Raw genomic sequence first — 10,293 nt, forward strand, 5'->3', positions numbered from 1 at the left:
GGTCAGACTAAGTGAGAAGGAAACTCGATTTGAACATCCACTGCTCACCACTGGGAGGTGCAAGTCAGGCCAGGGAGGGTTTATTCCACCTCCCTCCTTTGCATTCAGCTGCTGCCACCCTTCTCCACCCCACCAAGGTTCTGAAACTCACAAGGGCTGCTCAACTTTGCTAGCTAGTCTTGAAAGATATTCCTACAAACTTTACAATTCCTGGGTTCCCTCTCATCTAGCCAGAACAATCTGCCTTTCTAATCCTCCCCCTTTTTCCTTCATAGCAAACAAACCACCCAACTAAACATAAGACAAATTCACCCTAAAACCATAAGTAGATTAATAACAAATTAAAACAAAAAAATTTTAAGTACATTCTCATCATTACAGAGATGTAATCGTTTTTGCTGTCCTTTCACGACTGGTTAAGGAAAAATGAACTATTCCCCAATTTCTGAGGAATCCAAATTCTGTCTGTCATAAAGTCAGAATAGAAAGGGACAAGGGGCTGCAGATGAGGAGTAAGAGAGAAGAAAGGAGAAACACATTTACAGAAAATAGGAGACAAGCAGGAGTATCCACAAGAAAAGCTTCACTGTTCCTTCTTCTTGCTGGCCCTCTTGGTACTGGACTTGGCTTTGGACTTCACTGGTTCGGCCTGCTTAGGTTTGGATGCCTTGAATAGCTTGGCTTCCACAGTCTTGGGTTTTTTGGTTTTCTTGGGCGTAGCAGCTGGCTTCTTCCTGGCCTTCTTGACTGGGGTGGCTTTGGGCTTCTTGCTAGGTGCTTTGGAGGCAGCCATTTTAGGCTTGGCTGACTTCTTTGGCATGGCCACCTTCTTGACTTCCTTTTTCGTCTTCTTGAAGGCCACCGACCTGTTGGGTTCATCGCTCTTGGCCAACCAGAAGGACCATGAGGCACCCACTCCTTTGGTCTGCTTGAGGACTGCAGTGGTAACCAGGCGCTTGATAGACAACTTAATCTGCCAGTTGACATTCTCACCCACCTTGTAGTGGCTCTTCATGTACTTCTGAATGGACTGGCTTGAGGAACCAGGTTCTTCTCTGCCTGGATGGCAGCCACGATCATGTCTGAGTATCTGGGGGGTGGGGTGGTCTGTTGATTTCCTGGAGGCCTTGGCCCGCTCAGGTTTGGCCACAGGGATGGATGTGGAGTTCTCGGTCATAGTGGCCTGCATCATTCTGCTGTTGAAGAAGGTGCTTTCAAAAGAGCTAGCCCCTGTCAGAGGGTGAGTAAAGCCTGACTCAGGATCGACTCCAGAGCCCCTGCTTCTGAGACCAGTCTGTAGCCCAGCACTTGGTGGCCTGGCTTGGGTCTGCGTGGCACAGCCCTGTGGGTTAGTCAGTGTAGTTGCCTGGTTCCAACTCTAGCTCAGGATCTGTCTCTGCCACAGCCTCCGTTGCCTTCCTTTCCCAAGATCTGTGACTAGGACCAATTCTTACAAGCTTTATTTAATAGTAATGATTCACAGACCATGGTCTGGCAGGACTACTAGAAAGTGTTTATTACTATCTTTAGGAAAATTTAGGGAGAAATGTGCAAAATTATACATATTAGGACTGTCAGAAATGGAATTTGTTAAGGAAGGTAGCTTTTATATTTTTCTCATGATGAATCTTTTGATTTTATTTTCAAGTTATCGAAATTTTTCTAGTATTGTTTCCCTCCCTCCCTTCCTTTCTTCTTTCATGCTTTCCTAGTGTCATAAGCATGTGTTGTGTCTTCCTACCATGGGACAGGGGAGAGGCTGGAAGAGGAGAGCCAGTTTGGATGCTGTTACAGCAATCTAGGAATGAATACACAAAAGGCAGTGACAGTAGGGATGCAAAGAGAAGGTGGAAATAATAGTTAGGGAAGGAAACATGCCAGAACCAAATTACCAAGTAGATGTAAGAGCAAAGGAGATAGAGAAGGTAAAGTTAATCCCAGATTTGGACAAATGCAAGGGGGAGTGATTGGCAGAAATGGTAAAATCTAAAGGAGCAAATACAGCACATGGGTTAGACATCTATAATGTTCATGAAACAATCCCCCCAACTGCTCCCTCCCTCCCTTGGCTTTCCACTTAGCCATCATAATAATGCTAACTGCATTCTCTCTTCCATGCTCCCTGTCCCCAGCTATCAACTACTAATTTGTAATTCTTTAACCCTTCACCCCATTCTCCCAGCCTCCTAATCCCCCATACCCCTCTGTCTGTCACCAAATTGTCCACCATATTTGTAACTCTGTTTTTGATTAGTTTATTCTTTTTGTTCCTTAGATACCACATATAAGTGAAATCATATGGTATCTATCTTTCTCTGTCTAATTTACTTTCCTCAGCCTAATAACCTCTAGGTCCATCCACATCGTTGCAAATAGTAGCATTTCATTTTTTAATGGCTGAGTAATATTCCATTATATATATGAACCATAATTTATTTATCCAATCATCTGTTGATGGATATTTAGGTTGCTTCCACACCTTGACTATTATAAATTGTGCTGCCATGAATATTGGAGTGCATAGATCTTTATGAATTATTGTTTTGGTTTTCTTTGGATAAATTCCCAGAAGTGCAATTGCTTGGTCAAAAGGTATATCTATTTTGAATTTTTTGAAGAACCTCTATACTGTTTTCCATAGTGGCTGTACCAGTTTGCAATCCTTCCAACAATGTATGAGGGTTCCCTCTTCTCCACATTCTCGCCAACACTTGCTGTTTTTTGATTTATTGATGATAGCCATTCTGACACGTGTGAGGTGATAGCTCATTGTGGTTTTAATTTACATTTCTCTGATGATTAGTGACCTTGAGCATCTTTTCATATGTCTATGAGCCATCTGTATTTCCTCTTTGGAGAAGTATCTGTTCAGGTCATTTGCCCATTTTTCATTTGGATTGTTTATTTTGTTGTTGTTGAGTTGTATAAGTCCATTATAAATTTTGGATATTAATCCCTTATCAGATATATCATTAGTGAATATCTTCTCTCAAACAGTTTGTTTTCTTTTTGTTTTGTTGATCGTCTCTTTTGCTCTACAAAAACTTTTTAGTTTGATGTAGTCCCATTTGTTTATTTTTCCTTTTGTTTCCCTTGCCTGAGGAGATATATCTGAAAAGAAATTCCTGTTAGTAATATCAGGAGTATACTGTCTATGTTTTCTTCCAAAAGTTTTATGGTTTCATGTCTTACATTTAAATCTTTAATCCATTTTGACTCTATTCTTGTATATGGTGTAAGAAGATGGTCCAGCTTCTTCTTCTTCTTTTTTTTTTCTTTCATGTATCTGTCCAATTTTCCCAACACCATTTATTGAAGAAATTGTCTTTACCCCATTGTATATTCTTACTTCCTTTGACATATATTAAGTGAGCGTATAGGCATAGATTTATTTCTGGATTCTCTATTCTGTTCCATTGATCATTGTATCAGTTTTTATGCCAGTACCATGCTGTTTTGATTACTGTAGACTTGTAGTGTAGTTCGATATCAGGTAGTGTGATGCCTCCCATTTTGTTCTTCTTTCTCAAGATTGTCCTGGCTATTCGGGCTTTTTCTATAGCTCCATATAAATTCTAAGATTATTGTTCTAGCTTTCTGAAAAATGCCACTGGTATTTTGATAGGGATTGCATTGAATCTATAGATTGCTTTGGGTAGTATGGCCATTTTAACAATGTTGATTCTTCCTACTCATGAACAGGGTATGTGCTTCCATTTATTTGTATCTTCTTCAATTTCTTTTTTCAATGACTTATAATTCGCTGAAAACAGGTCTTCTACCTTCTTGGTTAATTTGGTTACCAGGTAGGTATTTGATAGTTTTTGATGCAATTGTAAATGGGATTGTTTTCTTAATTTCTCTTTCTGAAAGTTCATCATTGGTGTATAAAAATGCCACTGACTTCTGAATATTTATTTTGTAACCTGCTATTTTACTGAATTCATTGATCAGTTCTAACAGTTTTTGGGTGGAATTTTTAGAGTTCTCTCTATTTAGTATCATGTCATCAGCAAATAACTAGAGTTTTTCTTCTTCTTTTCCAATTTGGATGCCTTTTATTTCTCTTTCTTGTCTTATTGCTGTGGCTAAGACTTCCAATACAGTATTGAAGAGGAGTGGTGAAAGTGGGTATCTTTGTCTTGTTCTTGATCTTAAGAAAAATGCTTTTAGCCTTTCCTCATTGAGTATGATGTTAGCTGTAGGTTTGTCATAAATGGCCTTTATTATGTTGAGGTATGTTCCTTCTATTCTTACTTTGCTGAGAATTTTTATCATAAATGAATGCTGGATTTTATCAAACACTCTTTCTGCATCTATTGATATGATTGTATGGTTTTTATCTTTCGATTTGTTAATGTGGTGCATCACATTAATTGATTTGTGGATATTAAACCAACCTTGCATCCCAGGAATAAATCGAACTTGATCATGGTGTATGATATTTTTAATGTATTGCTGAATTCGGTTTGCTAATATTTTGTTGAGGATTTTTGCATCAATGTTCATAAGAAATATTGGCCTATAGTTTTCTTTTTTTGTAATGTCTTTGTCTGGTTTTGGAATCAAGGTAATGGTGTCCTCATAAAAGGAATTAGGAAGACTTCCTTTTTCTTGAATTTTTTGGAATAGTTTAAGAAGAATAGGTGATAATTCTTCTTTAAATGTTTGGTAAAATTTGCCTATGAAGCTATCCGGTCCAGGACTTTTGTTTTGGGGGAGGTTTTTGATTAATGATTCTATTTCATTGGTGGCAATTGGTTGGTTCAGATTTTCTGTTTCTTCTTGATTCAGTCTTGGGTGATTGTATGTTTCTAGGAATGTGTACATTTATTCCAGATTGTCCAATTTATTGGTGTATAGTTGCTCATAGTATTTTCTTATGATTCATTGTATTTCTGTGGAATCTGTGGTTATTTCTCCACTTTCATTTCTGATTTTATTTATTGGAGTCTTCTCTCTTTTTTCCTTGACGAGTCTGGCTAAAGATCTGTCAATTTTGTTTATTTTTTCAAAGAACCGGCTCTTGGTTCCATTAATCTTTTGTATTGTTTTTCTAGACTCTATTTCATTTATTTCTGCTCTGATCTTTATTATTTCCATCCTTCTATTCACTTCGGTCTTTGTTTGCTGTTCTTTTTCTAGTTCTTTTAAGTGTAAGGTTAGATTGTTTACTTGAGCTTTTTCTTGTTTCTTGAGGTAGGCCTGTGTTGCTATGAATTTCCATCTTAGGACTGCTTTAGCTGTGTCCCATAGATTTTGAGTTGTTGTGTTTTCATTTTCATTTGTCTCTAGGTATCTTTTGATTTCTTCCTTGATCTCATTAATAACTCATTCATTGTTTAGTAGCATGTTATTTAGCCTTCATGTGTTTGTGTATTTTCCAGTTTTTTCCTTTTAGTTGATTTCTAGTTTCATACCAGTGTGATCAGAGACAATGGTTGATATGATTTCAATCTTCTTAAATTTATTGAGACTTGATTTGTGTCCTAACATGTGGTCAGTCCTTGAAAATGTTCCATGTGCACTTGAGAATAATTTATATTTTGTTGCTTTGGGGTAAAATGCTCTGAAAATATCTATCAAGTCCATCTGTTCTAGTGTATCTTTTAGAACCATTTTTCCTTGTTGTTTCTTTGCCTGGAAGATCTGTCCATTGGTGTTAATGGGGTATTAAAGTCTCCTACTATGAGTGTATTACTATTTATCTCTCCTTTTATGTCAGTCAATAATTGCTTTATGTATGTAGGTGCTCCTATGTTGGGTGCATATATGTTTACTAGGGTTATGTCCTTTTGATTTATTATTATGTAATGTCCTTTTTTTATCTCTTATTATAGCCTTTGTTTTAAAGTCTATTTTATCTGATAGAAGTAATGCTACCTGGCTTTTTTTTTTTTTTCATTTCCATTTGTGTGAAATATCTTTTTCTATCCCTTTACTCTCAGTCTGTGAGTGTCATTTGATCTAAAGTGGGTCTCTTGTAGACAGCTTATGCATGGGTCTTGTTTTCTTATCCATTCAGTTACTCTATGTCTTTTGATTGGAGCATTTAATTCATTTACATTTAAAGTGATTACTGATAGGTACATAGTTACTGTCATTTTATTATTCCTATTTGTTATTTCTATTTTCTTTTTTACACCTTCTCTTTTTACAGAAGACCCTTTAACATTTCTTGTAATACTAGTTTGTTGGTAATGAATTCCTTAAGCTTTTTTCTGTCTGGGAAGCTTTTTATCTCACTTTCCATTTTAATCAAAAGGCTTGCTGGGTAGAGTATCCGTGGTTGTAGATTGTTGTTTTTCATACCTTTGAATATTCCTTGCCATTCCCTTCTGGCCTGCAAAGTCTCCATTGAAACGTCAGCAGACATTCTTATGAGTAAGTAATCAGTTGCCTTTCTCTTACTACTTTTAAGATTCTCTCTTTATCTTTGACCTTTGGCATTTTCATTGTGATGTCTCTTTATCTTTGGCCTTTGGCATTTTCATTGTGATAGGTCCTTTTGAATTCCTCTTGTTTGGAACTCTTTGTGCTTCCTGAACTTGTATATCTAATTTCTTCTCCAGGTTAGGGAAGTTTTCTGTCATTATTTCTTCAAATAGAGTCTCAATCTTTTGCTCTCTCTCTTCCTCTTCAGGTACTCCTATGATATGGATATTTTTACACTTCATGTTGTCACAGAGATCTCTTAAACTATCCTCATTTTTTTAAATTCTTTTTTCTTTTTATCGTTCTAATTGAATGTAATCAGCTACCTGTCTTCCAATTTGCTGATTTGATCTTCTGCTTCATCCAATCTACTGTTGCATCGTTCTAGTGTATTCTTCATTTCTGTTATCATATTCTTTATTTCTGTCTGGTTCTTTTTTTATGGTTTCTATGTCTTTTTTTTTTTTTTTTTGCTGTTGAGGTTCTCATTGTGCTTATCCATTCTCCCCATAAGTTCATTGAGCATCCTTATAACCATTATTTTGAACTCTGACTCTGATAGATTGCTTACCTCCATTTCATTTAGCTTATTTTCTGTAGTTTTCTCTTGTTGTTTTATTTGTGGCATGTTTCTTTGTTTTCTCATTTTATTAGCATCTCTGTGTTCTTTTTGATGTGTCAAGAATATTTGTTTCATCTCTCAGCCTTGGCCAGATGGCCTAATGTGGAAGGTGTCCTGTGTGGCCCAGTGGCGCACTCTCCCTGATCCCTTGTGCCAGGAGCTCTGGAGGTGACTTTGTGTGGACTGTGTGCGACATCTGTTGTCGCCTAGCCTTTATTGCTGTTATTAGATCAGTAAGTGAGATTAACATTCAGGTTCACTAATTGTAGGAATTGGCTGCGCTCTCAGGATAAGAGTTGTGTGGGGACCCCACTGAATGGGATTTGCCCTCGCAGGCTTGTGTACTTGTTGCAACCACCCTTTGTGTGTATCACTACTGGAACCAGTTAGGAGTTGCCCCATCGTGTTCTGGTGCCAGCCTCCAGATGCGTTGATTTTGTGGCCCCTTGGGAAGGGCTCCCCTGCAGGCCAAGATCAGCTGCTGCTTTTGATTGCTCAGGGCTACCCGATGAGAACTACAAAGTGATCTGCTGATAGTTGTTGCCTATGCTGGATCTATAGGTAAGTGGAAGAGACAGCGCTGTATGCAGCTCTCGGTTATCCCTGGTCCCTGACCTACGTTAGTTTAGCAGAGGGATCAGTGCTCCTCAAGTCTTGATACTGCCTGTAAGTCTCTGAAACTGGGTGAGCTCTGGGTGATATGCGTGTTGAGTGGAGCAGAGACCCTGGGAGTCTCCTGGGTCTAGTGAGTAAATTTCCCCCTGCCACTGCAGTGTCAGTTTACATGCCCATGCTGTCTCTGTGGCTCATTGTGCAAGTTTCCACTCGTAGCAAGGTCAACTGCTGCCCACCCTGGGCTTAAAAGTGCTACCCCAGAGCAGGGACAGCTGTCTATCAATGTGCAGTGGGCACTTTGTATACTGGATGGGGCAGGAACTCAGGGAGTTAAGGGCCATCAGGTCAATACAGACCCCTGCAATCCCCTTAAGAGATATTGTAGCTCGTACAGGCAGCAGTGGTCTGTCCACAACTGTTCTCTTCAAAATGCGCTCGCTACACTAGCCAAGGTCTTTTGCCTGCGCTAACTGCTCAACCCTAGAGCCAAGCAGGGCACAAGAGGCTGCTTGTCAATGGGCTGCGGGCACTTTGTGGCTTGGGAGAAGTGGATCTCAAGGCGACAAGGTATGTTCAGCCAATAAAGCCTAAATTTTGCTGCAACTTCTGTACCTGGACGTTCCTGCTGTAGACCCAGATCACAGTTAGACCAACTGTGATCAGGAGTGTTCCCACAGACCCCTGTGCTCTCCGGACACAATATTGCAACTCTTGCAGGCAGCAAAGGTCTGCCTGCTGTTGATTTCTGTGCAGTGACTGCCCTGTGCCAGCCAAAGTTTGTTGCCTGTCTGGATTAGGCGATCAGGGGAGGAGAAAGGCAAAGTTTTGTCAGTTCACTGTCACCTGGGGCAGTTTGTGGGGAAGGTGGGGCAGGGTCTCAGAGAGACAATAGCAGTGAGATCAGTACATCCTCAGTCTTGTTGCAAATTTGATAATGTTGTGAGTTCCCGCAGACAACCCAGATCACAGCAAGACAAGCTGCTGTCTGGGACTGGCCCACAGGTCTCCGATATCTGCCCAAGTTCGTGTCGGCAGCAGCAATCTGCCTGCCCTTATCTCTGAAACGGAGCTCACAGCGTTGGCCACTGTTGCTGTTAGAAATGCTGCTTACAACAATGGCTGCCCTGTTGTGAATACTTCACTCTGAATCACTCAGATCAGGGCTTGGCAGCCAACCAGGAACAACTTCTCCTGGCAGTCTGAAGGTTAGGTGGGGTGGGCTGCTCCCCTCAGACCAGTGCTTCCTAATGGCTCTGTGGGAGGGGTTTGCACAATCAAGCTGGTGTGGTCTGTAGGTTACCTTGTAGGGAGGCTGGACTAAGGCACATGGTGGCTGCCTTTCCAGCCCTCTTCCTGACTCCAGGTAGTGGAGACTTTTTCAGAGTGAATCTCATGGGAGCCTCAGACCCACCACTGGTGTCCCAGCTGAGTGTCCACAGGTCAGAAAGCCTTTGTGCGGGTCCTTCAAAGGGATCGCCTTCCATCTCACCCAGATGGCCGGAATCCCCTCTAGTTTCTAGTCAGAGTTATTGGAATCTCCTCTTTCTTGGGCTGGGACCCTGTGCCGAAGAGCCCCCAGATGAGACCAAGACCGCCCCCTCCCACCTCCCGCCTTCAGGAGAAGCCTCTGCAGCCTCGCTCTCCCTCCTGGTGATTCTCCACCACCTGTGGGTACAGGTTCAGCCTGATTCAGGACTTTGCCCCTCCTACCGGTTTCAATGTAGCTCCTTTATATTATCAGATGTAGGTGTTATGATCGGCTGGAATTCAGGTGATTCTCCAGGTTGATTATTTTATAATTTGGTTGTAATTTCAATGCAGTCCCAGGAGGAGATGAACCCTGCTTTTACCTAGTTCACCATCTTCCCCTAGGTATCTTTCTTTATACTTTTTATTTGGAAGTCTATTTCAACTGATATTAGTACCACTATTCCCACTTTTCACTGAATGCCATTTGCTTGAAATATCATGTTCCACGCTTTCACTTTGAGTCTATATTTGTCTTTGGAACTGAGATGTGTCTCCTGGAGGCAGCATATGGTAGAGTTTTGTTTTTTTGATCTATTCTGCAACTCTGTGCCTTTTTATTGGTGAGTTCAGTCATTACATGGAGGGTGATTATTGAAATATGAAGTCTTCTTTTAGCCATTTTATCTTTTGCTTTCTGGTAGCTTGGTGTTTCCATTGCTTCCTTGTCCTTGTATTTCTTATTTCTTTATTTTGGTTGGCCTTTGTGGCTTTTGCCTCTGGTTCTTCTTGTTTTATGTTATATACTATGGTTCTGAATCTTCTCTGTGTGGTTACCATTTTAAATATGTAAAGGATAGTTATATATATACAGTCATCCATTTTCTTCTGCACGTACCTTATCTCCATTCCCCTTTGCAAATTTGGATCTTTGAGTCCTCCCCTTTTCAGTCATTGTTGTCTCAATTTGTCCCTATATATGCTGAACATTCATTACTATTTTTCTAAGAGCAATTCTCTTCTCATTGTTTAAGTTTATAATGCCTTATTCTTACTAAGGGTTGCACTCCTCTGCTTCTATTTGCCTGATAGTCACTTTACTCCTAATTATGTTTTCTTTTTGTTTTTTTTTGTCATTTTGTTTTAGGTGAATT

General features: G+C 40.1%; 1 pseudogene; it reads right to left on the reverse strand.

Annotated features, from left to right (window-relative positions):
• Window positions 1-583: 583 nt before the first annotated feature.
• Window positions 584-1,177, reverse strand: LOC120591454 (histone H1.0-like; annotated as a pseudogene).
• Between the last annotated feature and the right edge of the window lie 9,116 nt (window positions 1,178-10,293).

The sequence above is a fragment of the Pteropus medius genome, unplaced genomic scaffold, assembly GCF_902729225.1.
Source record: "Pteropus medius unplaced genomic scaffold, Ma_sr-lr_union100, whole genome shotgun sequence".
NCBI classification, from domain to species: domain Eukaryota; kingdom Metazoa; phylum Chordata; class Mammalia; order Chiroptera; family Pteropodidae; genus Pteropus; species Pteropus medius.